At 49.2% G+C, this 23,021-nt stretch overlaps 1 protein-coding gene across 1 annotated transcript in view; it reads left to right on the top strand.

Annotated features, from left to right (window-relative positions):
* Window positions 1–23,021, top strand: part of Inos (Inositol-3-phosphate synthase) — a 121,950-nt gene that overhangs the window by 56,824 nt on the left and 42,105 nt on the right. Inside the window, exon 2 of the mRNA XM_075698029.1 lies at window positions 17,357–17,424. The gene's annotated coding sequence lies outside the window, so the exon portion shown is untranslated. The remainder of the gene's footprint in view (window positions 1–17,356; window positions 17,425–23,021) is intronic.

Raw genomic sequence — 23,021 nt, 5'->3', positions numbered from 1 at the left:
CCGATTTCACAAGTGCACGCCTCCATACCCTGGACCCTAATTTACAGCTGCATGTTCCGCCCGAGCTTCCACGACGTGACTGCACCCTTCTTGTCCGTCTATGGCTTGGAGTAGCATTTTCAAATGCCTACTCTTTCCTTATCGGAATGGCCAACAGCCCACGATCAAGCATCTTCTTTGTCAGTGCTCTCGTTTTAACCCACAAAGAGCAATCCTCTCAGCCATCTTAGACAAACTGGACAAGCGCCCAATGACAGAAAACAAGATCCTTGGAACCTGGCCCACGCGAACATCAGCGCGATCCGCTATGAAGGCGCTGCTGCGATACTTGAAAGATACGGGCCTTTCTGACAAATTGTGACTGTACACTGTGTTACGTAGGACTGTACGGCGACACTGCGTAAGACTAGGAACGCCTTTGCAGGATGCGTGACAGTGCCCACAGAAATAGTTCGTGTGTACGTGCGTGCGTGTGCTTAGGTTTTTTTTCCTTTTTTATCCTTCTTTCTTTCTCATCTATTGCATCCCCTTGCCCCTCCCCCCGTACAGGGTAGCCAATCGGAGATAATCTCTGGTTAACCTCCCTGTCTTTCCTTTGCCTTTCTCTCTCTCTCTCTCTCGTCAAAACGGGCTTGTTACAGGTTGTCCTTGAAGCCTGCAAGCCTAAGCTTACGAAAACGACATGTCACGATGCTGATCCCACAACAGTTGATGACGCAAAGTACAGGTATCGACGAATCACTCCTGCTGAGCGGTAGGTTCATTGTGTCGCGAGGAGGTATCGGCATGCTCCACTCTGAGTTGCCGATGCGGAGAGAACAGGAGGTGAAGCCAAAGGCTGAGAGCCAAGAGATTCCCACTTATTAAATGTCACGTGTACTCCGTGCACTCCTCCTCGCTGCTGTAAGAGTGCCACCACAGTTCGAAGGATGCACACATCACAGCTGGAACTGTGGAAAGCAACAGCACACGAAAGTTGTTTTCTAAGCGCGAGTCATGTGGCGAATGTACGTCAGGAGTATTACCGTCGGGTCGGAAAACTGACCGATATAGTCAGTCGAAAGCAAAGAATCACGCCGTTGAAATGGTTAGCGATGTTTTAGCAGAGTAAAGCTCGTTTGTTTGGTGACACGGAAGTCGCTGGCGCCCTCGTGGTCATTTGCACGAGTCGCTGTAGTAGGACTGCGGAATGGCGGCAAGTCCTCGTGCGTAAGCTTCGCAAATCGCTACTTTACAAGCCAGTGGTAATATTCTTTTGCAACCATGTTTTATCATTCGTAGGTACATTGCCTGAAACAAAGCAGCGATTCGCAGATCATGCTCAGTCTAACTTTTCCTCGCGAAGACAGCGTTCTTGGTTTTTCTGGCGTTGGTGATGAATATCCTACAACTACGTGATTTTTGTACCGCTATATTGAGCAAAATGGTGCACCCAGCTCACATGCATATTATTAGGAAGTCAATGTAGTCGTCGGACTTCTTTTGACGCCTGTCCTGACTCATTCTCACGCTTTGCACGATCTCTGGAACTCTTTGCACGGTACCAATTTATAGTCTGTAAGTTATGTCAGCGCTCTGTGCTGGTACATTATGCAATATTTGTTGCGTGCCGACACTAAAGATGAGTTTGTGCCAGACACGTACGCAGGATTTTTTTTCAGGGGGGGGGGGGGGGTGGCAACCCAAGGTAACATTACTATGCAAATGAAAGGGAGGGTACTTTTACTAGTACAATTGTGAATAATACCCACCATTTGGCATAAAGACGCGTAAAGCCGCAAAAGAGAATTGAAATAACGTGTACCTCCCAGATACGCCTATGAGATACACCGCTTCTTTACTTGGCAAACAAAGAACCACATCAAATGGACTCGCGCATGAAAGGTGCGCAGGAAGCACCTTGCCAAGAACAAGTTAACAAGCGAAACGGCAAAATAGAGATTTCTAGTAACGTTTTTTCAATTAGCTCTGGAAGAATTGTAGAGAAATGTATATTTGCGGAACAAGCACAGTTTATTTGGGTCCCTCGTTTGCTTCTCTACCAAGTAGCAAAACCCACTCGTGTTGTTATTTGAGAAGTTGCGTAACGATGCGTGGTCACCAGTCCCTTACAAGCGCGTAGAGCGCAGGACGCTGCGGTTCTAGACGTACTGCGCCCACCGCGGAAGGTTAGAAAAACGCCCCCGTTAGCACAGCAGGGAAGTGGCAACGTCAGGCGGCTCGATTGATAGCTGTAGAAGCGTCATTCAGAACTCACGGAATTATTCTCCACTTCCGGCGGCGTTTTCTCTACTTCATTTTTAAATAGAAGATGTTGATCCATAAATCTTTTCCCAAACAATTCTCGCCTTTCCTCCCAGTTCGGCTGTTGCCTTGGCTTTCTCCCTTAGTACATCGCTTAATTTCTCATCTCCTTGCGACTCTTGTTTCCAGTTGCCAATTTTGCACGAAAAGTGCTGTACAATAAGGGAAAAATCAGACGAGGTAACGGGTGACAGTCATATTGCTGATGGGTTGAACGGTTATTGCAAGGTCTGATGATGGACGCTGTTTCGCAATATTTTATTTTCCACCTTATCTAACCCGTATCGAGGATGTATGGTTACGAGGATCTGCCAGCGTCGCGGCGAGCCGTCACTCGAGGAAATGATGAAGCAAAAGGAAAAGTTAAACGCAAATGGCGTTTTCTCCGGCCACAACTCGTTCCACAAGCATACAGACCAGCCGACTATGAACCGAATCCCTTTCCTGGCCGCTGGATCAGTGTAAACAAAGAAGGTTGAACTAAAGAAGCAACAGAGATGCGCGTGATCATTGAATAGATAGTGACATAAAAATTGTGTTCCGCATTATAAATAAAATAAAATATTATAATTAAAACAATAAACTACGCCCTGCCTGCTGCAATAGATGGTGACAACTGAATACATCTTGAGTTAATCGCGCGGGCGCCGAATCGATGAGAAAACTGGCCTCCACACTCTAGGAGATGCCGGTAACTACCGCCATCCAGAAGGAGTGAAAAAATTGACAACCATTCCACTCTGTGAAGATGGAATGGCAGCGAAAGCTGACGACAGTCAAAGCTCTCAAACGAAAAGCAAAGTGTTTCACGTCCGCTGCGGGTTGGCCTGTAGATAGCGAAATATCGGGCCGACCCGCGGCGGAGGTGAAGCAGGCGTAAGCACCCCCCATACGTGGCCGCTCCCGAAGATAGTGCAACACCTGGGCCGACCCGCGGTGGAGGTGATGCAGGCATTAAGAACTCGCCATACGTAGGCCGATCCCGAAGATGTTGCAATACTCGACCCATCCGCGGCGGAGGTGAAGTAGGCGTTAAGCGCTCCCCATACGTGGGTCCATCCCGAAGGTTGTGCAATGCCGGGCCGACCCACGGTGGAGGTGAAGCAGGCATTAAGTGCTCCCCATACATGGGTTTATCCCGAATGTACTGCAATGCCGGGACGACCCGTGGTGGAGGTGAACCAGGCTTTAAGCACTCCCCATACGTGGGTCCATCCCGAAGATTCCGAAGGGCGTGTTATAGGTTAACAAGTCCACAGGGGTATGTGCCATTGATCTTGGACCCTTTTTGCACTATCACCAAGGTCGGCCCACATGATTTTTCTGTTAAAGGCCGCCGAAAAAAAACTATGGAATTGAGTCATAAACTACTTTCGCTGCAAAAGGCAGCAAAATGTTGAACGCCGAGTAGAATGCTTTGTCGACGCTTTAGGAATGTGTGTGAGGAGTGGTGCCTTGGGCGGATAGAGGGGGGGGGGGGGTATGGCGCTTAATTTCGGGGGGGGGGGGCGCCCCCTCTCTCGGTACGTGCCTGGTTTGTGCACGTAATTGTTTGCAGCTGTCATTCGAATATGCAATTTCCTTCTAATGGGACCAGTCAACATTTTAGGGCACTACAGTGGAGATTATAATCTCGTTATTTTTCGGCAACGTATTACATTATGGCGGCAGACTTCATTGAAAGCATGATATCTGATGATATGTGATTAGCTAATTCAGTAAGTTATTAGTAAGTAATTAGTAATCAAAATAAGCAACATACGTAACTGTAAAATAAGCAATAATTGTAATTACGTCTAATTAATTATTGTTTTAATTATATTAGACATTTGTTTCACCTTAAGAATTTAAATAGGTCAGTGCTCGAGGTATGTCTACTATATTATAGTAGAAATTGTGAACGTAGCCGCTGTTTCACAATGACCAAAAATGCATTGGCGTTCCACTGATTTTATTTTCTCATTACACAAAGGAACCTTTTTCTGAAACTAATAAACCGGACGCCAATGGGCGTTGCTCCGCACGTACGCGAAAGGATATCTAAAATCTGGGGCCAGCCTCAGGATTCCTGCTACGTGTAAATGCCTTGCGCACTGATCGGCTTGCCTTCCACAATCGCAATATGAGCCCTAGTGTAGTTAATCAAACCTGCAATTGAAAAATTTTGGTAAATATTTAGTTAATCAGTGCTTATGACACATCCCCTGATGTCCACAGCCGCTAATAAGGCGTTTCTACGAAAAAAGGCATCATCGCCACTACTGCATTGCCCTAAATTAAAATTCTGGCTGTTTCCATTTGAAGGAGGTGGTTTGTGGGTGCACAAATCACTTCTGCAGCAGCACTTACAGGCCACCGGTATATATTTGCCACTTCAAGGCACCAACGTTTATTGCTGTGTGAGTGATTTATTGACGTCGAATGACTTATTGAGCGAAAAAGCAGGCGTCTGTGGCAGCGAAACGACACCTAAATTCCCACGGGCCGCGATGCCACGTCACGAGCGCGCCTCGACCGAGCAGAGCGGGCGAAAGGGCCCACCCGATGGCCCGCTAGCGCGCCAGGTGTTGCGTGAGGGGAGAGGGCATCGCCGCCCACGGCACGTCGCGCTCGCTCTCGGAAGCCTGTGTTATGCGCGCGTCCCTTGTCGGCGCAAGCTTTCACCTGCGTTCGAAGTGCACCTCGCTAAGGCCAAATCAAAACGCGCCAAGCGCCTCAACGCGCTCGCGTGCCCGTGAGCAGTTAATAACTCGAAGGGCAGTTCAGCGGCGTCCAATCGGACATTAATTCGTTCGCATTCACAACCTAAAAGAACTGCTTAGGGTTCCTTGGATTCTTATCGTACTTTGTTGTCTAAATTTTGGCTGTATGAAATAATTACTCTGTCAGGTAAAGCACATTCAAGGCTTAGTATTTTTTTTTTGAGGAAACTTGAAATGTTGGCAACTATTGCGTAGCCGGCTTCTCTACAAACCATAAGTTGTCCAGTGATCAAAGGTCGATAGCATGAGGCGATATGAAGAATGTATCTTTTATAAATCGCATTTCGTAAACCGGTTTAAATAGTCAATGCGGATTAAAAACGAGAAGATTGCACAATTTGCACTTTCTGTAATTAAGTACAAGTAAATCAATCAAGCTAGTCGAATAATACAAAATAAGCACACAAGAACATATTATTAATTACAGAGATACATCATCACTTTCAGTAAAATAGGTTATTAAAGATTCTAGAGTTGATCGCTGTAATGACGCGTTACCCGAGTGGTCAAGCAACTTTCGCATTTAGAAAGAACGATCATCAAGGCGATTCACTGTTGCCCTCAGAGCAAATCTTTGCTGTTCAAACGTTGGCCAGCTTGTGGGAAGTGTTCTATATTCTCCCACGAATGACCGCACGTGTAACAAGGTATAGCTGCATGAGACGTATACGATACAAAAAGTTACCTATATACACCACTTCCAGCCTGGGGCTATGAATCAGAGACTCTATGTCACGGCCAGCAGCGATACGAAATTTCAACTAAGGGCCAACGTTGTACAGGAGACGGTTCACAGGAATCTTGTCAAGTGGATTAACTTGTGCTATAAACTTGTATAATTGTTTTATTCGAATGTTAGCATCGGCCTTCGTGAATTGAGTTAGTGCGACAGGAGCGAAATGATGGACATATCTAGCTAGTTTGTCGGCTTCAGTCTTTCCTGCGACACCGACATGTCCAGGAGTTCATTTCAGCTTCATTTGATGCCACGACAACACAGCTGTAGCCATTTTCGGTGAAACCTGATAAATCGTCATTGCGTTTGGCTCACGCTGGCAAAATCACCGCAAGCGTTGAAGAAAAGACTTTGAGATTGTTAGAATACAGCAGGCTTTTCCTGCGTTTCATTGAAGTCAGCGGCCAATTGAATTGCATGGCGCTATGTTGCCATTGGTGATGTCTCGTGTGAAAGGCGGTAACTACGACATATTCCTATTGATGGAATTACAAATGCGGTTGTTGATCCTAGCAAAATTGTTAAACCATCAGTATATCAATATGTATCCTCCATTGTGATAATCATGTAGGTGGCACATAGTTAACTGTTTGGCAAAAAGGGTGCAAACAGCCTTATTTTTTTACAGTCTGGCAATGTCCGAATGTATCTGCAGTGGAGGAAAAAGCCAAGGCAAGCAATGTGAATCGACACTCCACTCCGCAATTCATCAGTGCAACTTTTAGCTCAACTTTCAGCCATCAAAACGACTCACTTCCACATGGCACTAACGCCACTCGAGAACCAAAAAGGTCACACCCTTTTACCCGTCCGGCTCGTACAACACCTGCCCTCACTAGCGAGGCGACATCAAGCAATCATGCCCAGCAAACCTAAGAGGCGCACTACCACCACCTTCCGAGTGTGGCAATGGAGTTGTAGAGGGTACCGAAGGAAGGGGGGTTCCCTCACACAGTTCTGTTTGGATCCCACCGATGGCATCGGTTGTTGGGAACTCGGCGCTGACGCCCGTGGTTGTACCTGGGTCGCAAGCCCCAAGGGTAGCGTTGGCCTGGCGGCCTGGGGTACAACTGGAAGCATCCGAAGGTCCCGGCAAAGCATGAGTCGACTGGTAACAACAAAACAACTTGTTTATTTTAACATCGCAAAAAGTTGGCGGTCAGGTTGACCGAAGTAGAGAGACGGGAGAGCACTTTACTCAACAGAAGAAATCGGAGCCCTCCTTTTGGCGTCCGGGGGCAGCTGTTTTTATACTCTCGCAGTTGAGGGCAAGAAGGAACCCCTCAATAGACGAGCACGTGATTGTACAATGGGCTAAGGTGACGCACACTGCCGCCGGTCGGGCACAAAGACTGGAAGGAGAGGGTGACCCCCTGCTTTCGCATCGCCTGGTTCGGGCACAATGACTGGAAGGAGAGGGTGACCCCTGCTGTCGCATCGCCTGGTTCGGGCACAATGGCACATACACTCACACACGCACATGAAGACACGTGGCATCGGAACATGCCTGGAAACGCCTGGCGGGGAGCGTTTGCGGCGACGCCGAACGGGCCAAAATGTCTGCCGCCCCGCCGCAGTCGCGCCGGCAAAACCGCGTGTCGCAGGCGAAACGCAACAGACCGCCCCGCCGGGGGAAGGAGATCCCGATGGACAGGGGACTGCATCCGCTGTCCGGAGGGATGTCGCTCGATGATGCTCATAACCGAAGTCGGGCGTCCCTCGACGTTTCTTGAGCGCAGCGCACAGAGAAGGCCTCGTTCTCTCGTTCAGGTTCGCACGGGACACTGCAAAGTGACTTCGGGAGAGTTCACATTTTTGTTCTCGTTCCCGGCAAGCGTTAGAACTACGCTGAAACTCAACCGCTCAGTCAGCAAGCACGGCACAACCCTCACTAAGCCCTGCCAGGCTCTTTCCCCTTTTTATACCACTGCCTAGTTCCTTACAGTAGTCTAGCATCACTCAGAACGCGTCCACAAATTGGAAAATTGCACTAGAAAGCATATCATCACTTTGAAACACTAAACAAAAGCAATATGTTAAAAAAAATCCTGCCTCAGGAAGAAAAACATCAGTAACCAACAATTTTGAGGCTGATTCCTACGTTAGGGGCTTCGACTTAAGCCATCGGCGTTACCGTTGAGACTCCCCTTTTTGTAACGCACCTCAAAGGAATATTGTTGTAAAGCGAGGCTCCAGCGCAGGAGGCAGCCATTTTTGGGAGAGATGGTCTGCAGCCATTGGAGAGGGCAGTGATCCGTCTCAATGATAAACCTCGAGCCGGCTAGATAGCATGACAATTTCTGAACGGCCCACACGAGACATGCACACTCTTTCTCGGTGGCGCTATACGCCTGCTCACGACTGGTCAGCTTACGACTAGCATACAGGACGGGGTGTTCTACTTCTCCCTTTTCCCGTTGGCACAGTACAACGCCCATGCCTCGCTCACTAGCATCGCACTGAACAATGAACCCTTTTGTATAGTCTGGCGATCGTAGCACAGGCTGGTTTGTTAGGGCACTCTTTAGGGCGCTAAAAGCTCTTTCCTTTGTCTCGTCCCAGACGACTGTTTGAGGCTCTGACTTTCTTAGAGCATCCGTCAGGGGAGCCGCGATATCAGAGTACCTGGGGATGTACCTCTGATAGTAGCCGGCGACACCTAAGAACGACCGAATATCGGTCTTCGTGCGCGGTTGCGGGAAGTCTCGCACAGCGGCCACCTTTATTTCAGAGGGGCGGCGACGACCCTGACCAATCACGTGACCGAGGTAGACAACCTCGGCCTGTGCTAACTGGCACTTAGGAGCCTTTACTGTCAAGCCCGCTTCGCGCAGGCGGGTTAGCACTGCCCGCAAGTGTGCCATATGCTCAGACCAGGATGCGGAGAATATCGCTACGTCGTCTAGATACGGTAAAGCGAATTCTTGCTGTCCCCGAAACACTTTATCCATGAGGCTTGAAAAACAGTATGGCGCGTTCTTCAAACCAAAACTCAGCACTTTAGGACGGAATGTTCCCATTGGTGAAATGAACGCCGCATACCTACTAGCCTCTTCTGTAAGTGGAACCTGCCAATAACCCCTGACAAGATCTAGGGTGGAAATAAACTGAGCGCTACTAACTTTCTCAAGGCGCTCCTCGATGTTAGGGATCGGATAAATTTGATCCTTAGTGATGGAATTAAGCCTGCGGTAGTCGACGCAAGGACGAGGTTCCTTGCCCGGTACCTCAACTAAAATCAAAGGGGAGGTATAATCACTCTCACCTGCCTCAATAACACCGAGCTGTAGCATTTTCTTTACCTCAGCCTCCATAATATCGCTCTGGCGGGGTGACACCCGATACGCCTTGGATCGTACTGGCTCTGGGGAGGTAAGTTCTATATCATGAGTAAGTACAGAAGTCCTACCAGGCCTCTCAGAGAACAGACCTTGAAACTCTTGTAATAGCCGGTGTAGTTCGGTTTTCTGCTCGGGCGACAGCGGTGCTTCACTGATAAGGTTACTAATGACTTGACCGGTGTCTTCCCTGTTTGTCACTGAGCCTAGTCCCGGAAGCTCGACCGGAAGCTCTTCAGGAACGTTTACCATCATGCACACCACTGCTTCCCTTTGTCTATAAGGTTTGAGCAGATTACAGTGGTAAACTTGCTGTGCCTTCCGCTTTCCTGGCAGACTTACCACGTAGTTAACGTCCGACAGTTTCTGAACAATTCGTGCTGGGCCCTCCCACTGCATGTCTAGTTTGTTGTTTAGCGATGTGCGCAATATCATGACCTCATCGCCCACCTCAAAACGACGGGCCCTGGCTGTCCGATCATAATAAACCTTGGCCCTCTGCTGGGCCTTTGTCATTGCTTCACCTGACAACTCCTGTGCCCTTCTTAAGCGTTCGAGGAGCTTAAGTACGTACTCCACCACGACTGGGTCGTCGCCCCTACCTTCCCACGATTCTCGAAGCATGCGAAGCGGAGATCGAAGCGAGCGACCGTACACCAGTTCAGCTGGCGAAAACCCCGTAGCCGCATGCGGCGCGGTTCTTAACGCAAACATCACCCCAGGCAGACACAGCTCCCAGTCAGTTTGATGTTCAAAACACAAGGCTCTCAACACGCGCTTCATGACGGAGTGGAGCTTCTCAACGGAATTCGACTGTGGGTGGTACACTGAGCTGTGTAGCAGCTTTACCCCACACCTTTCGAGAAAAGTTGTCGTCAAAGCGCTAGTAAACACTGTGCCCTGATCTGATTGGATTTCCGCAGGAAAACCAACTCGCGCAAATATGGACAGTAGTGCATTGACTATCTCAACTGAGCTGAGTTCTTTAAGCGGCACTGCTTCAGGGAACTTTGTCGCTGGGCAGATCACAGTCAAAATGTGTCTGTACCCCGTGGCTGTTACCGGCAGAGGTCCCACTGTATCAATAACGAGCCGTCTAAAAGGCTCCGTAATGATAGGTACCAATTTCAACGGCGCCCTCGATTTGTCCCCTGGTTTGCCCACCCGCTGACAGGTGTCACATGACCTTACGAAATGGTCTGCGTCCCGAAAACACCCTGGCCAATAGTACTCTTCCAAGAGACGGTCCTTAGTTTTCTTAACTCCAAGGTGTCCGGACCACGAACCCCCGTGTGACAAGCGCAACAGATCCTGACGATAGCATTGAGGCACGATCAGCTGATCGAACTCCACTCCTCGGCGGTCTAGATACTTCCGGTACAGGACTCCACCTCTTTCCACAAAACGCGCAGTTTTCCTGGCGATACCTTCTTTGACATTGCAGCGCACGTTTTCCAGGCTGCCATCCTTTTTTTGCTCGGCTATCAAAGCCGACCGGCTGACTTTTAGCAACCTATTAAGTCCGTCTGACGTAGGCGCGATGAGCAAATCAGTAGATAGCTCTTCTAACTTTCCCGCATCGGGATTTTCCTCTCCGGTATCTGGTGCCTTTAACGTTACAGACTCAAGTTTATTCAGTTCGGGCGTGCTCTGAATATCAGCTTGCTGCGCCTCTGACCCTTTTTCGTTGTTTGATAACGTCGGCCCCGCAACTACCGCCTTTGCAGCGAGCTCCCGAACCTTCGATCTGGTTAAGGCCTGAACACTAGCTTCACCAAACAAAAGCCCCTTCTCGCGCAGGAGGTGATCGGACCTGTTTGAAAATAGGTACGGGTACTGGGGTGGCAGCATAGATGACACTGCCGCCTCCGTCTCAAGCGCTCCGAAAGGTCCTTCAATAAGCACTTTTGCTACCGGCAGACACACGCTATGAGCTTCCACGGCTTGCTTGATCCACGCGCACTCGCCCGTGAACATATGGGGTTCTACGTAAGACGGGTGAACTACATCCATCGTAGCTGCGGAATCGCGAAGCACTCGGCACTCTTTCCCGTTCACGAGGAGGTCTCGCATGTAAGGCTCGAGAAGCTTCATGTTCTCGTCAGTGCTGCCTATTGAAAAAAACACAACTTTTGGTGTTGTTTCCGGACACTGCGCCGAAAAGTGACCCGGCTTCTGGCACGTATAACAAACGCGCGCTTGCCTCATCTCGAACCGCTTTCTGCGTTCGGCTTCGGCTGCCGCCGTCTCCTTAGGTTCGGTCGCACTGCTTCCACTCGCATCCGCACTACGCGTGTTCCCCTTTGCTCTCATGGGTGTGAACTTCGGCCTCTCAAACTTCGAGCCAAATTCCCCCTTTTGACCGTCCTTAGCTCCGCGAGCCCGACGCGTCACAAACTCCTCGGCTAGCTCAGCGGCTTTAGCCACCGTACAAACGTCTGGCCTATCCAAGACCCAGTATCGCACGTTCTCCGGTAACCGACTATAAAACTGTTCTAGCCCGAAGCACTGCAGAACTTTATCGTGGTCACCAAACGCTTTCTCTTCTTTGAGCCACTCCTGCATGTTTGACATAAGCCTATACGCAAACTCTGTATATGACTCACTTCTGCCTTTCTCATTTTCCCGAAACTTCCGACGGAACGCCTCCGCAGACAGCCGGTACTTTTTTAGCAGACTCGATTTTACTTTGTCGAAATCCTCTGCCTCCTCTCTATCCAAGCGAGCGACTACGTCGGCCGCCTCGCCGGGTAACAAAGTGAGCAAGCGCTGTGGCCACGTTTCCCGAGAGAACCCCTGCTTCTCGCACGTTCGCTCAAAGTTAACCAGGAACAAACCAATGTCCTCTCCAAGCTTAAACGGCCGCATCAGGTCAGTCATTTTGAACAATACGCGTTCTCCTGCACCGTGTGCCTGACTTCCATTACGAGCGCGTTCCATCTCTACCTCAAGACGCTTCATTTCCAAAGCGTGTTGACGGTCACGCTCTTGTTGCTCTCGCTCTTTCTGTTCTTTACGTTCACGCTCTTCTTTTTCTTTCTGTTCTTTAAGTTTGCGCTCCTGTCTTTTTGCAGTCTCCCTCTCTTCAATGGTCTCAAGGCATTCCGACAGCTCGTCATCCTCAGCTTCTAACTCAAGAATAGCCTTTAGCAGTTCAGGTTTTCTTAGTTTGTCTGAGACATCCAGACCCAACTCTCTTGCAAGCTCCAACAATTTCGGTTTGCGCAACGACTTCAAATCCATGGCTGCTCTGAATGCTGCTTTCTCTACTGCTTACTATTGTCTTGCCGCAAACTAACCCGGCAGCAACGACAACCACAATTACCAGCTCTGTTTCTAACACTAACAAAAGCCTGGCAAAGCTCAGAAGAAGAAAGTCCCGCACTCACCAAACCTCGCAGCCAAGAGTCCAGCGCAGTCGTTCCGCTGCAGGCAACCAGTCATCACACAGGGCTCGTTGCACTGCTCCCGGATCGTCGTTGAGCTGCTCAGCATACAGTCAACTGCATCTCTTTGCTGCTGGCCTCCGTTGTCGCGATCCCACCGCTGCCACCAGATGTTTGGATCCCACCGATGGCATCGGTTGTTGGGAACTCGGCGCTGACGCCCGTGGTTGTACCTGGGTCGCAAGCCCCAAGGGTAGCGTTGGCCTGGCGGCCTGGGGTACAACTGGAAGCATCCGAAGGTCCCGGCAAAGCATGAGTCGACTGGTAACAACAAAACAACTTGTTTATTTTAACATCGCAAAGAGTTGGCGGTCAGGTTGACCGAAGTAGAGAGACGGGAGAGCACTTTACTCAACAGAAGAAATCGGAGCCCTCCTTTTGGCGTCCGGGGGCAGCTGTTTTTATACTCTCGCAGTTGAGGGCAAGAAGGAACCCCTCAGTAGACGAGCACGTGATTGTACAATGGGCTAAGGTGACGCACACTGCCGCCGGTCGGGCACAAAGACTGGAAGGAGAGGGTGACCCCCTGCTTTCGCATCGCCTGGTTCGGGCACAATGACTGGAAGGAGAGGGTGACCCCTGCTGTCGCATCGCCTGGTTCGGGCACAATGGCACATACACTCACACACGCACATGAAGACACGTGGCATCGGAACATGCCTGGAAACGCCTGGCGGGGAGCGTTTGCGGCGACGCCGAACGGGCCAAAATGTCTGCCGCCCCGCCGCAGTCGCGCCGGCAAAACCGCGTGTCGCAGGCGAAACGCAACAGACCCTAGCCACACGTCCTCACCCACCAGACGTTATAGCACTTCAAGAAGTGCATTGCACTCCCACATTCACTGGATACAATGCATACACCGACAAGCATGACACCACCAAACAACCACTAGCTGCCACCCTTGTGTCCAAACAAATCACAGTGATCGAGCACACGCTCGACAGCTCCCATATTCCACATGTGCTCTTAGAAATTTTACCTAGGAATTGATATGACACCAGCTTGTTTTTACTTAACATCTACAGTGCGCCCAAATCGCGACGAGACGACTTAGGACTTTTTTCGGCCGCCAGTAAACAAGCCAAAAAATTGATTATTCTGGGAGATTTCAATGCGTCCCACACAGCCTGAGGGTACCAAACAGAAACTCCAAAAGGCCGCCGTCTAGCCCACGCCATGAACCTTCATCAATTCACTCTGCTGTCAGAACCTGACACATCAACCAGAACGGGCAACAGCGTAAGCAGGGATACCTGCCCTGACCTAACAATGGTAGTTGACTCAATGCTCCTGGAACAACCTAATGGAGAATCTGGGCAGTGACCACAGCATTCTAGCCACAGAAGTCCAACTGGTGGCCATACGCACCCCAGAACGTCCAATTAAGATAACGAACTGCGGCACTTCCCGGCGCAACAGAACCAAATCTCAACAACACGACCCGCCATCTCTACACGACTGGACGCAACAGCTACAAGCAGACTTTAAAGCAGCCACTAAGCAACTTACTGCAACAACTGAGACACCGGATGTGGACAGACATCTGCTCCATCTCTAGAATGCTCGAAGAGGCCTGACCAAACGATGGAAGAGGCAGAGGCACAACCGTAGGCTGAAACAAAGAATCGCCCGGATCACAGCAGAAGCTGAAGAATACGCCACCAGCCTCACTAATAGCAATTGGCACAACCTCTGCGCCCGCCTTAATGGCACACTAAGTAGTTCCAAAACGTGGTCCCTCCTCAGAGCACTACTCAACCCAACGCACACAAAAACGCACATAACGAACACAGTCCGCACTATCATCCACAAAGAACAAATGGATGATGACGCGCTGCTCCAAACACTGCAACAGAGATACATTGCTACAGGCCACTGACCGGAGTACAAGGACTATCCACACGAGGAAGAAACCCAATTGGACGGCGATATTACAGAGACAGAAGTGACGGCAGCCCTACAGGGCATAAGACGAAACACGGCGCCCGGAGCAGACGGCGTTCACTAAGCACTGCTACGCAACCTCGACGACCAGGCCATACGGCAACTCACTGCATGCTACAACAATTGGAAAAACGGGACGCTTCCACAGGAATGGCGACACGCCGATATCACCTTAATTCCGAAACCCGGGAAACCGCTGTCCCTCCAAAATCTCAGACCCATTTCCCTGACTTCGTGTATTGGCAAACTCTTCGAGCACGTAGTTCTAATGCGCCTCCAGCCACACCTCGAAGCGAACCAATTCTTCACCAATACCTTATTCGGCTATCAACCAGGTCTGTCTGCGCAGGACATACTCTTACAACTTAAGGAGGATGTTGTGGGTAGTCCAAGTAAAGCTCAAACAAGAGCCATTCTGGCGTTGGACCTCAAAGGAGCCTTCGATAACGTCTAACATGACCTCACTCTAAACAACCTTGCGTTCTCCCGATGCGGAAAACGCATCTATGATTATGTCCCAGCCTTTTTATCTGACCGCACAGCCACCATCGGCCTAGGTGATATTCGGTCGGATACCATAAAACTTTCCGGCAGAGGGACTCCCCATGGTTCGGTTCTTTCAACGTGGCGATGGCAAAGCTACCACCGCTCCTCGACTAATTTCCCAACGTGCAGCACGCCCTGTACGCCGATGATGTTATAATCTGGGTGACCACAGGGTCAGACGGCGCCATTCAAGACGCACTACAGGAAGCCGTAAATATAGTTCAAGAATATGCAACAGCCGGAGGACTCACATGCGCATCTGAGAAGTCGGAGCGCCTGCTTGTATCCAAAAAACGGAACAAAGCTGATATTCCACCAGCTATCACATTTCATCTCAATGGCAACGTTATTCCAAGGGTAGACAGACTACGTGTACTAGGCCTTCACATAGAACACAACAAGAAGGCCACACATACCCTACACGTGCTCCGCCAACAACTTACCCAAATAACGCACATGATAAAGCGCATTACAAACCGCCGACAAGGACTGAAAGAAAAAGACATACTCCGAATTGTGCAAGCCCTCATAATTAGCCGATTAACCTACCACCTACCCTATCATAATCTGACTGAGACTGAGATGCACCAGATGGACACCCTCCTCCGTACGGCACTAAAGGCAGCGCTGGGACTACACCAACACGCGTCTACGCAGCTCCTACTACTACTGGGGGTGCACAACACCATCCGCGAACTAGTTGAAGGTCATCTTAACAGCCAATTGCAACGTCTGCAAAGAACAATGCAAGGGTGCCACATTCTATCCCGGCTAGGATACCAAACACCAAGAAAACCATAACAGGAAAACCGCACACTTCTTCCGCTTAGCATTCGCAACAAAATTCACGTGACCCCAATTCCCCGGAATATACACCCTGACCGTCACAAAGGTCGAAGAAAGGCAAGAGCACAAGCCCTGGCTCGACTCTTTGGCGATGACACATGAAACACGCCAGTCCTATACACCGACGTGGCCCGCTACCCACAAAAACGTGCCCTGTGTCTAGTCGTACTAGATAGTGCAGACATTCTGAGGACATTCTGAGAGGCTGCTATCGCCCTAGCCATCGTACACGCTTCAACCATGCCGGCGCCGGATGGACCTATCACAGTGGTCCCTGATTCTCAGACCGCCTGCAGGACTTTGGCAAAAGGGAGGGTGACACCCTACACACACCGCCTCTTTACATCATTACACCCCACAGCGTTACACAGAGTGCGTATCGTCTGGACACCTGGACACGCCTCTCTTCATGGTAATGAACGCGCTAATGCGGTAACCCGAGAGCTCGCTAACCGGGCGCCATTGGAAGAGCTGTCCAACCCAGACTACGCACCGACAGAACCACTGAACTACACTGAAACTCTACAATATTACAGAGATACCAGGAGACACTTCCTTCCACCACATAATTCTCTTAATCGAGAAGATGCCGTCGCGTGGCGACAGCTTCAAACTAATTCATTTCCCTGCCTCTTTTATCTTCACCTCTTCCACCCCACACAATATCCCTCATACTGTCCCTATTGTGGAGCAAAGCCCACAGTATATCATTGCACCTGGGAGTGCCCACACCCTCCGGGCTACTCCCCTATTCCTTCACCTTCACCTTCCTCCTGGGAGACTGCGCTGACCAGCTCAGACCCGCAACAGCAGCGACGGCTGATCCGGCGGGCACGCGGAGTGGCGCGAGCCAATGGGGCCCTGAACTAAGGGCTCCACCCTGCGAGGATGTCGCCCAATCTGATGACAAATAAATGTTTTCTCTCTCTCTCTCTCTCTCTCTCTCTCTCTCTCTCTCTCTCTCTCTCTCTCCACGGCGCATTGTCTACAATCGAGAACGAAAGACCGCGACGTAACGTCTATCAGATGTGTAAAAATAAGAAAACCTTCCAAATATTGACGTGCTGTACATAATACTTGCTTTATTTTTTCCTCTTCCTACAATTTCACGAGAATAATCAAAGAAAATTACTCGTCTAAACAGTCAGTAGAGACTGCTACATCACATAAAAATTGAATTGACTTTTACCGTACGTAGAACATTTTCTTGCTTTGTTCATATTCCTGTGTCGGAATCAAGGAAATTACATTTACGCCATCTACAGTTAAAAACACTTAAATTTTCGGGATTTCCTTGGTTTCTGCTATTAATGACTGCTTATATAATTGTTTCTTTCCAAAGAACGAAAAATAAGAGCGCTTTAACGATGGCTGCCGTTGCGACATTCATAAAATATGTACTTTTCTTTCTTTTTCCTTTTTTTCTGCTATCAGGCGTCTGAAGAAAATCTGCTGCTGCGGACCTTACCTCGAAACCGCCCAACACACTTCATACGCACCAGGTTAGCATTCCTTCCTGTAACTTTCACTTACCATTTTATTTTTATTTTCACAAATAGCCTGGCCTGACCGACTGCAACAAAAGCAGAGCAAGGAGACGATGTAGGTTCGTGAATACATTAAAGTACCTATACTTATCTTAGAAAAGTAAATTTCTATGCTGTGGGAGCACGCGTCATGAAGTTGTCGCGCAGACAACTGAATGTGCAGCGCGTGAATGCAAATGTATACAAGTAAATGAGATACGGCTGCTTAACTTACAGGACCTGCGCGGCCTTTTAGCTCCCCATGTTCTCACCGTGTTTAACGGTTCGGGAGATTATCCTGATTAGCCACCGTTATCATTCCACACGACTTGAAGAAGAAGGGAGAAAAAGAAAGAACCATGCGAAAACGTATGTGCGGGAAGCATATCAATTCGAGCAACTGGCGTCACGCAGTCAAAAGTCACCTGCTCAACTAAACAAAGCAAAGGTCCCCCACTGTTAATCAATTCAAGCGTCCACCGGAAGGTGGACTCTTGAATTGATTAACAGTAGGGGAACAAGAAGTGTCGCTGGGAGCTAAAAGGTTTCGACAAGGAGACTTGTGTTCGTCAAGGCGAAGACAAGTCTCTGTCGAAATGTTCGCTCTGGCCTGAGAGATCCCTTGTTCGCCCACTGTTTATCCGTTTTGCCAAACTTATGCAGGGCAATTTCCGCATCTCGTCGTTTTACAGTAAGAGCGGCTACCCTCCCCCCGCCACCCCTCACCAGAAGAATACTGATAATAGACCAAACAGCCTCTCAATAAACACGAAAACGTACCACTCGAGGCAAACAGGGAATGATGAGGCACCTTGATGTCCCCCCTCCCTCCCTTCCCCAAACACACACCTTTCTTCAGACCTCCCTGCACTACTCAAAGTCCATTGATGCAGGTTCTAACTATTCATGTTTAGCCCTCCTACCACCAAAAAGGGCAAATCAAATCAAGCCGCTTTTCCTAGACTTCGCCTGCGTATATATTTATTGTGCCGTTACCCGCTCACTTCCATTTACAGTCAGGATCAGTGAGCGTAGGCTCGGATGTCGCACGCAACCAGTATGTGTCACGTGACTTTTGGCATCGTATTTCCCCCACCGGATGTGCACTCTGCCCCGAGTTAGCGTTGTGAGCTCGGGCGCTGAATTGCGGCCGGAAAGCTGCCGCTCCCCGCTTGTATGTCAAATATAGCCAGTCGACACAAGGTCGATCGGAAGCACGTCGGAAGTCTGCTGCTGGGCGTCTGCTGACGGGCGCGGAAAAAATGAATGCAATCCTCACCTTGCGTATCCCGGAAACTTTATCGAATTCGTGCGCTGTCCTTTTTGAACCAGCTTAAAGCAGCAGAGACAACACAGACGGCATAAGTACGAAACGCAGCGGGATGGCGCGTATAGGAAAATGAAATTCGAGCAAGCTGAAAAGCCACCGTCGCGCGTGTGCTATAACAAGCAGATTACAGACTACCGCTACAAAATCAAGTCTAACTGCCCACGTGAAGGCAGTGAAATTCATTTTCTGTTATGCAGACTAACAGAGTGCTTACGCAACTTTTTGTCTTCCAAACTACCGTACATAAAAAAACAATTTTTGGAATTTTGAAGGCAATAGGTGCACCTCAGCTTTGTCATCGTGTATCATGGTATGTAGCTAGAGGGACAGTTTTTATAGTGCATTTCCTGCCTTACGCGATTATGGATGCCACTATGTGCTATTCTGTCTCTTGTAGCTGGCTAGAATCGCGTTCTCAAATAAACGCAGTTGTTAGTCCTGTGGTATGTTGTGTGTATGTTGGCTTTGTTTGTTTGTTTTAATTTACGCTGGTACAATACACTTTAGGACCAAACAATTAGCCCTGTGTCCCACGTTTTGCCAAACTGTTTTATGGCAAAAGGGAAAAATCGAAGTAACATGATCTTTTCCTTAATTCTATTTTCTTTTTTCTTTTGGTGAGCTTCTGCTCTCGTTTTGTTGTCATGGCGCACGAGCCTTAATTCAAGCCACGAACTTCTGCAAAATCAAACATTATTGCGATAGCAATTATATGGACACTTCACGCGCATTTCTGCCGTCGCCGTGAGATTCCGTATAAAGTTTAAGGGCGATAAAATCGTCGCCGCACGCCGCATACTGAATGTGTGAGTGAAAGCGTGCGAGGGTGAGTCAGCGATCGCGGCTCAATCACGCGGGCGCAGAGGAAGAAAGTTGGGAGGAAGCGCGCCGTCTTCCGTCGCGCGCGAGGCTACGGGGCGAGGGGGGGGGGGGGGGCAGGGTAGGAAGGTGGCCTCGTTTTACTGCGGGCGTCCCGGGTGGTCGCGCGCTCCTACCCAGGCCGCTGTTCCTTGAAAACCATCTGCGACGGGTACAGAATCCGCCGTGCGCTATTTCTGCGGCTTAATTGGCGTTGATGCGAGACTCAGTACGAAGGTCAATTCGCTCGCTGCTGCTGCCACACTTCCTACCTCCAGCGTTTTGACAGCGAGTTTCCGTGATCATCAAGTGAGGTGTGTTCATGTTTGCTTGTGCGCGCATGACAACATGCTTGTTAATTTAGTTTGTATGCCTGTGTTTACTAGTTTAACGGCCGATAAAACTACTGTCCTTACTTTCTATAGCTATCCACAATTTGCTATAGCAATCGATGCTTCACCTTCCGGGCGAAAGTGCAACATTTTATTGTATTTATCACATTTTCACTTCAAAATAAAATTAGCCTACAACATCAGAGCCTAATGCATACGTATTGGGTAGCATTCTTGCCTTAGGGTGCCGCACCGTTGTTTTCAGAATTTTTTTTTTTTTGCCATACGGGATTTCTTTTATATAAGTACAGTTCGGTGACTTGGTACAAATTGCAGTAGAAGCCGCTCTTGAATACTGTTACTTTTTGCGTTTATCACCAGGTAAGTTAGACTTGAATGTTTTCGTATGCGGGGGCGCGGATGTCACAAACCACGCGGCAGTTCATAAACACGGGTGGTGGAGAAGGAGAGCGCGCAATAATTTGCATGCGGTGGTGCTGTAACCAACGCCGAATGTGGCGTCATCCAACTCGCATGCAACTAGTCCTATTAGGCCAACGCACTCGTGTTGGCCGCAGTAGCGCTGCAGCGATGCCAGTGCTCAAGAGGCGGAAGTTGGTTGGGCCCAATGGAAACCGAGACGGGTCTTTCGCATCGGCTTACCGATGCTACGAAAGCAGAAGCTCGTCACGTTGCTGCGATATGAGAGCGTATCGAAATGGCGACACAGAACTCGCGACTCCTCGATTTCGATGCTCAAGAGGTGCATCGAGCGAGGGCTTTCGATCGCTGGTGTGTGGGCAATTTATGAAAATCAACGTTGTGGATGGGGTTGTAATTACTGCAGTACTACGTAGTACATCTGGGATACGCGTATGTGGCACAGGGGTTGTGTCGGGCATGTGCTTGAAGTATATGGCACGGGAAAGGGCCTGGTGCAGTACTGGAAGAGCCTGCGGTGTTATTTATCTGTTCATGCCTTAACTGGCTTCAAGGCTGCTCTTTTTCTGTTTCATCACGCTGGCAACAAATTGTGTTTTGTGGTATGGGAGAACTATACCTGAACTCATTTCCCGTCTGACGTTTTCCGGAGGCAAAGCGTCTTTCCCCCCCACCCAAACGTGTCATTACCAGATTTCTGTTACACACATCCCTGGAAGTGTTTCTTTTTTACATGCATCTACCTTTTCACTTAAAATTTGATTGGGGCTGAAAGCTTACCGCATCCTTCTTGGCGCGGAGGTGCACGGCCTTTAATTGATACTTTACCTTTATTTCTACAAATCCTGACAATATGAGGAGAAACCTGCCGTGGTTGCTTAGTGGCTAAGGTGTTGGGCTGCTAAACACGAGGTCGCGGGATCGAATCTCGGCCACCACGGCCGCATTTCTATGGGGGCGAAATGCGAAAACACTCGTGTACTCAGGTTTAAGTGCACGTTAAAGAACCCCAGGTGCTCCAAATTTCCGGAGTCCCTCACTAAGGCGTGCCTCGTTATCAGATAGTGGTTCTGGCATGTAAAACCCCATAAATTTTTAATAGCACGACAAGCGCATCAGAAGCACCAGCGGCGGCTACCTCCTCCGCATTTTTTCAATTCAACAGTTTTTTTCTTTAATTTACGCTGTGAACATCATGCACAGAAACAATATATTTAAATATATACACGTGACAAAGTTTATTATATTTTTTAAAAGAAGGAGGGTAACCAACTAACCATTATTTCGAATGGTATGGATAGCTTATGCCTAGAGAATGAATATGTCGCTTTATGTTCATCTCGCTTGAACTTGTCTTGCGTGCTTTTTTTAAGCCTAAGAAAACGGCAGTCTTTTATCAATGGCGTATGAAATGCATGTGAATGATATGTGTCTCATTATTAGTTCTCTTTCCAGTAGGCAAGGCTAGCGACTCATGAAAAAGAAATTTCCTAATGATTTACAACATTTATTAGCAATGGAAACATAGGCACTTGCATGCAGAGGTCATAAATATTAATACCCCTGTCGCACGGGCACTGAAACGTCTTTTGTGCAAAAATACTTCTCCTGAAAAAGAGTTTCGCTCGCAGACACACGGTCTGCGAGCGAAACTCTTTTTTGAGAAGCGGTCTTTTCTGGAAGCGGAAAAGGAGTAGCCTCGAAACCATTGGGCGCCAACTATTATCATATTGACACGTGTACTTATCTTTATCGGGCGACCGTGTTTCGCCGCCTAACAAATGTTATCGCACAGCGCAGGACGCGCCTGCATGTAAAAGAAGTTTCTGGAATGTTATCGATGGTTCCATCCACTGTCTTTCACCGCAACTTGTGAAATCTGATTGCATGTATACGCGACGCGAATAGTGTAGAACTTTGTGGAAGACACGCGGGTAGCGGTTAATCTGGAACATTCGCCGGCTGATCTATAAAAGCCGACGCGCTTGACCCGCTGATCAGATTTTCGACGATCGCCGACCGTGTTCGCCGCTATCGTTGTGCTATAAGTGTAGCCTGTCTTGTGGGCACAGGTTCGCCCAATAAAAGTTAGTTTTGTCGTTCACAGTATTGCTGCTGTGTTCTTCAACGTCACCACCACGTGACATCTGGTGGAGGTGCTTTTTGTTCATGTACCGGACGCCCCGGACAAGCCGTGATCCAGGCCCGGACCACAAAGAGAACACCAACGTAGTCCCGGACCATCGAGCAAGCCACCGTCTTCAACAGCTGCCCCCGGAGCACGGTCTTCTGCCTGAGAAGACCAAGAAGATCGTGGCCAAGGCAACCCCAATGGTAGCCCTAGCGTCCCCCATCGTGCTGCAGCAGCCCAGGGAACCACCGACGTTCCGCGGTTCCACATTTGAGGACCCGGAAAGCTGGCTGGAAACGTATGAGAGGGTCGCTACGTTTAACAGCTGGGCAGGCGACGACAAGCTGCGACATGTCTATTTCGCATTGGAGGACGCCGCCAGGACGTGGTTCGAGAATCGAGAAGCCACCTTGATGACGTGGGACCTGTTCCGAAGCGGCTTCCTGCAAACATTTACAAGCGTCGTGCGAAAAGAGCGAGC

This window comes from Dermacentor variabilis, chromosome 1 (genome assembly GCF_050947875.1).
Source record: "Dermacentor variabilis isolate Ectoservices chromosome 1, ASM5094787v1, whole genome shotgun sequence".
NCBI classification, from domain to species: Eukaryota; Metazoa; Arthropoda; class Arachnida; order Ixodida; family Ixodidae; genus Dermacentor; species Dermacentor variabilis.
Note: the sequence above shows the minus strand (reverse complement) of the source record. Positions and strands in the feature narration are given on the sequence as shown.